The sequence below is a fragment of the Moschus berezovskii genome, chromosome 11 (genome assembly GCF_049115385.1).
Source record: "Moschus berezovskii isolate FMDL1 chromosome 11, NW_MosBer_1.0, whole genome shotgun sequence".
NCBI lineage: Eukaryota > Metazoa > Chordata > Mammalia > Artiodactyla > Moschidae > Moschus > Moschus berezovskii.
Window position 1 is genome coordinate 71753394 of NC_142470.1, and position 6339 is coordinate 71759732.

At 39.8% G+C, this 6339-nt stretch overlaps 1 non-coding gene across 1 annotated transcript; it reads left to right on the forward strand.

Annotated features, from left to right (window-relative positions):
• The first annotated feature begins 1579 nt into the window (after window positions 1-1579).
• Window positions 1580-1652, forward strand: TRNAC-ACA (transfer RNA cysteine (anticodon ACA)). Its single transcript has one exon. It is a non-coding gene; the product is annotated as a tRNA-Cys (tRNA).
• Window positions 1653-6339: the final 4687 nt, after the last annotated feature.

Here is a 6339-nt window from a genome sequence, read left to right on the forward strand (position 1 = left end):
CAAGGTCCAAAAGATTAATTGATGGGTTACACATATCCGACATGCAGGCCTCCTCCTGGAAATGGGTCTCCTCTCCTCTCCATCCTGATAGGGAGGGGGACATGTCATCCAGCTCTCACGCTGAATTATGCCTCTTGGTAACAACTCCAGAATGGTATTTAAATAAATGCCTGTGTGAGAACTTTTCACTCTTTTCTTCTTAGTACAGTGATTGGGAATAGAGGGTGAATTATAAGCAATAAAAAAGATGAAGAAATGACATCTTCACCTCACATCTACCCTTCATGCAGACTCACAGAATGGCGCAGCTGTTTCACAAAGTAGAACTGAAATTCCATTAGCCTCAGAAATGAAAATATTGTGTGTTTCTGGGTATAAGTCTGAATAGTTAGTTGCTAAAGAGCTAGTCAGTACAGAAATTTCTCTTTACTGTGTATCTAACAATATAATATGGTATATCTATATTTATTGTCTATGAAAAGGCTTTATGATATACTTGTTAAGAGAGAGAAAAATCCTCAAATAGAATGAGATTTGTGATTCTACTTTGTATTGAGTTGGCCAAAAAAGTTTGTTTTTTTTTCCATAAGAAAAACCCCAATAGAAAGCATACATTGATATATGTTTAGAAAAATAAACTCAAAATATTAATAGATATTAAGAGCACTTATCATTTGGTGGGATTATGAGGAGTTTTGTTTTCTTTGTATTCTAATTTTTCTAAAAGGGAGATGTTTGTGTGTTAAGAATAAAACACAATTATCAAAAAGAAAACTCTGAGTCAGTTGAGTTGCCCATCAATGGTTCATAAGCCTGAGGTTCCTCTATGAATTGCAAGTGAAGCACAGAACCTTTGCACAGAGGTTCCCTGAGGCTTTATAACTTAGACTCATCATTTCTGAAGCTGCTGACTCCTTAACAGCTTGAAGGGCTGAAAGCCTGAATAGGAGAAATCTTAGAAGTCTCCCAGGCCCTAGTCAGGGCTCTAACTCAACTGATTACCGTTCTTGACAAAGTATGTCATATTCAGAAGGGAGAAGACAGGAGCCTGGAAATCATTCTTGGTGAAGACCTTTCTACCTCCACCTGTTCAAAATGATTGAGTTCCAGTTTCTCTACTTCCTCGAAGCTTTCCTTCATGTCTCTAGAAAAGACAGAAGTTTTTGTCATGTGGCTATTTTCATTAAAAACAAATATTGAGGATAACCAACTCAGAAAAGAGGGTGTACTTGCCTATTTAAATACATTCACATCTCCATGTTGTCTAATCATTTGCCCAAGGAGGTGCCCCAGAGAGCAGAAAGTCCATTACTTTCTACCTAAGGGTCATCTATCTCTATCCTAACACCCCCACCCCAACTTCCAAGAACTCAGGTTCATTCATTCAAAATGGAACTGTCTCCATCAGAGCCACGCAAAGGAATCCTCCATACCTACGTCTCTCAGAGCCACAGGGTATTGCTGTTGAACTAGGTTCCTGAGGTTGTGGTGCCTGGTCTGTATGGGAAACATTGTGCCCAAGCTGGGACTCCAGGATGACTGTTTTATTAGTGTAAAGCTTGACCAACCACAAGGGACTTCCCCGGTGGCTCAGCTGGTAAAGCGTCTGCCTACAATGCGGGAGACCCAGGTTCAATCCCTGGGCTGGGAAGATCTCCTGGAGAAGGAAATGACAACCCACTCCAGTATTCTTGCCTGGAAAATCCCATGGATGGAGGAACCTGGTAGGCTACAGTCCATGGAGTCGCGAAGAGTTGGACACGACTGAGCAACTTCACTTTCACTTGGCCAACCGCAAAGCATAGGACATAACCGTCTGTTCTTTCTGACCAGACCTCCCTGTCCCAAACCCTTGAACTTGAGTCACCAGACTAGACTTGCCAGGGAAATTGATTTCATGGAGATTTTTGTCTTCCCATGCCACAGGGGTCTTGGTCCACTCTGGCAGGTAGCTTTGAACGTCAAAATCAGGAACGCCATGTAGGTACTTCTCATCTCCTTTCTCCCAGCACTCAGAGATCCTCTTGTAAAAGAATCTAGTGGGAGTTTTGGGTCAGTGTGATTAGGCTCTCTGTGTTTGCTAATTTTTGAAAACTAAAATTAGGTTCCTACCCTCCCTTCCATGGAGACTGGGGAGAAGGGTCCTATCTTTCTGGATGATTACATTTCAAGGGGATGGCTTTCAGATCCTTGAGTTAGACATTCCTGAGTTGTAGAAATTTTACATCTCAAAGTGGAGTAGCCTGTCTAAAATTTAGTCAAGATAAGGGGAATATTAAGATTGTCTAGGTGAGTAGCAGCCTTGATGTAATAAAAACGTTCTATCTCACCTCCCCTCCCTCCCCTCGTCTGGTAAGTAAATACTGTCCTGTTACCTACAGCTCAGGGAGTTTCTGAGGATGAGTTTTCTATGGAAGGGGCTAACAGGGTTATAGCATATTTTGTCATAAAATCATTCACAGCATAAAGTGCTTTTCCAACTTCATTGTAATACATGACTGGATACTTCATATAATGTTTTGGGTACAAAGGAACTTAAGAAATTATACTTCCTTAAGGAGATGCTGAACTACAAGCTGGGGAGTCTATATTTTTTGTCTTTGTGACAACATTGTAAATTTTCTGCTGCAACCTTATAAACAATCTAGCACCAATATTCCCTCTGCACCTCTAGGTTAGTAACTCAGAAAATTTACTTCACCACAATGCCATTTCTTATTGTATGTAAGTTTAAGATGTGTTGTAATGTGTCTTCATTTGCTTTTATTCCATATAAGGGCGTTAGTAACATTTTTTAGGCTGATAGGTTTTTAGAGACTATTCTGAGTTCTGTATAAATTACTATAAGATCCACATGGGGAATTACAGCCAGAATTATTAGCTCTGTTTAGATCAAGACATAATACAGAAACCTCTGTCCAATTAGGAACTCATTCTGTTGTCTCTCTCTGCCTATCAAGTTAGGTTCTACAAACAAGAATATTTCCTGAGTACCTTCACAAGGGACATACTGTGTTGTTCTGTTCATCACCAGTGAGAAGTAGCTTGATGTTTTCATTTCTAAAGACTCTCTTGCAAAGTGTATTGACACTTCAGGCATTTGGTAGTCAAATCAACATATAATGAGTGTTCCTGTTCTGTGAGACCTGCCCACACACTTCTTGCCTGCAAATTACTCTATATCTTAAGAGCCAAAATATAGATGTGTGGATACTGAGGTCATGATGGACTGCTTATATAAATCTTAGGAATATCAGCAGAGATTTCACCTTGAGGTATGTAACTCATTACAAAACAAACTCTGAAGATATTATTTATCACAAGAGGTGAGACGATGGAAGAACCTGTACAAAATGGACCTTGTACAGGTCTCACAAAGCCTGCTTTGTTTTTCTTTCAATCTCTTTTACATAGGGCAAACCTCCTGAAAAATTCCCCCTGCATATACCTATTTCTTCTTGCCTTTTTTCCTATGCTCAGTCTTTACTGCAGATAAATAAATCCATTCTTTTCTAAAATTGAAGTATGGTTGGTGTACAATGTTATATAAGTTACAGATGTGCATGTGTGTGTGCTCAGTCACGTCAGTCGTGTCTGACTCTTTGTGACCCCAGGGACTGTAGCCCACCAGGCTCCTCTGTCCATGGGATATGCCAGGCAAGAATACTGGTGTGAGCTGCCATGCCCTCTTTCAGGGAATCTTCCTGATCCACGGATTGAAGCTGAGTCTCTTTCGTCTCCTGCATTGCATTCTTTACCCACTGAGCTGCCAGGGAAGCCCAAGTTCAGGTGTACAATATAGTAATTCACAACTTTTGAAGGTTATACTCTATTATTGTTTGGTCGCCCAGTAGAAACTGACTCTTTGCAACCCCATGCACTGTAGCATGCCAGGCTTCTCTGTCCTTCATCATCTCCTAGAGCCTGCTCCAACTCATGTCAGTTGTGTTGGTGATGCCATCCATCCAACCATCTCATTCTCTGTCGTCCCCTTCTCCTGCTGCCTTCAATCTTTCCTAGCATCAAGGTCTTTTCTAACGAGTTGGCTCTTCACATCAGGTGGCCAAAATATTGGAGCTTCAGCTTCAGCATAAGTTCTTCCAATGAATATTCAGGACTGATTTCCTTTAGGATCGACTGGTTTGATCTCCTTGCAGTCCAAGGGACTCTCAAGAGTTCTCTCCAACACCACAGTTCAAAAGCATCATTTCTTTGGTGTTCAGCCTTCTTTATGGTCCAACTCACATTCATACAACTACTGGAAAAACGATAGCTTTGACTAGATGGACCTTTGTCAGCAAAGTCATGTCTCTGCTTTTTAATACATTGTCTAGGTTTGTCATAGATTTTCTTCCAAGGAGCAAGCGTCTTTGAATTTCATGGCTGCAGTCACCATCTGCAGTGATTTTGGAGCCCAAGAAAACGAAGTCTATCACTGTTTTCATTGTTTCCCCATCTAATTGCCAGGAAGTGATGGGACCGGATGCCATGATCTTAGTTTTCTGAATGTTGAATTTTAAGCCAGTTTTTTCACTCTCCTCTTTCATCTTTATCAAGAGGCTCTTTAGTTCCTATTCACTTTCTGCCATAAGGGTGGTGTCATCTGTATATCTGAGGTTATTGATATTTTTCCCAGTAATCTTGATTCCAGCTTGTGCTTTAACAGTGTGTGAACCAAGAACTTCCAGATGTTCAAACTGGATTTAGAAAATTATTTAGAAGAGGATTTAGAAGAGGAACCAGAGATCAAATTGCCAACATCTGTTGGATCATGGAAAAAGCAAGAGAATTCCAGAAAAACATCTGCTTCATTGACTATGCTAAAGCCTTGACTGTGTGGATCACAACAAACTGTGGAAAATTCTTAAAGAGATGGGAATACCAGACCACCTTACCTGCCTCCTGTGAAACCTGTATGCAGGTAAAGAAGCAACAGTTAGAACTGGGCATGGAACAACGGAATGTTTCCAGATTGGAAAAGGAGTACGTCAAGGCTATATGTTTAACTTATTTAACTTATACTCTATTATAGTTATTATAAAATATTGGTTATATTCCCTGTATTACATACTATATTCTTATAGCTTATTTTATTTTTAAAAATCGTCTTTTTAATCATTAAATAAATCTGTCAATATTATAAGAACATCATTTGCCTTTTTTTCAAGAAACAAACAAATTTATAGTGACATGATACTGAGTAAGAATAAATCTGATTCAAATGTTAAGATAAAGATGGAATGTAAATGCTTGCCTTGTAGCTTATTTTATACGTAATAGTTTGTACCCCTTAATCCCCTACTCCCGTATGGCCCTTCCTCTCTTTCCTTTCTCCACTGGTTTGTTCTCTGTAATCTGCGAGTCTGTTTCTTTTTTGTTATATTCACTAGTTTGTTGTATTATTTTAGAGTCCACTTATAAGTGGAATCATACACAGTATTTTTATTTCTCTATCTGACCTATTTCACTTAGCATAATACCTTCCAAGTTAAACAGATTCTTTCTTAAACTCACTGTCGTATGTAATGTTTCTGCCTCTACACCAGTGCTGCCCTCTGATGGAATGTCTTCACTTCAACTCTTTCCCTCTTTCCCTCCCTCTGCCTTGCTAACTTATCTTAGTCAAAATAGGTAATGAAGGTTCATCCACTTTATCCTCTATTCAGACCCAAAATGGATTAGATGGGAAGGACCATTTGCTTTACTCAGTCCACCAGTTCAAATGCTAATCTCTTTTGGAAATACCTTTGCAGACACACCCAGAAAGAAGGTTAACTCAGATATCTGAGCATCCCACAACCCAGTTAAGATCACACATAAAATTGAGCATCAGAGGCCGCATCAGTATAACTGAACTCAGGTTTGGCAGCTGGCTGCTCCAAAGCTAATACTCAAGAAGTGAGTGTTGGCAGAAAGCTGCTCTAGTCAGAAAAGCTGGCAGTCTGGGGAGAAGGTGGACTCATGTCCCAAAAGCAACTCAGAAGGTCTGCTCAGGGAAAAAGGGGAAAAAGGGAGGAAAGAATCTCAGTTAATCATTGAGTCAAGAGAACACCTCTGAGTCATTTTCCATTGCTTGCAGGCTGGCTGACTCCTCTTGATCTTTTTATCTCGTCTAAAGGATTGCTAAGCAGGCTGTTGCAGGTAAAAAACTGATCATTCTTTACTTAGATCTTCATTTCCACTTCTTTTAATCTAGGAGAAAAATCTACAGGTTAGGCAAGGTATTGTGTGAATTTAGTAGAGCTAAATCAGGAGTAAGGTTAAATATTAAGTAGTGATCTCATTTCTATAAGGTTTAAACAGAACAGAAATAGGCAAACAGAAAGGGGCAAAAGAGCT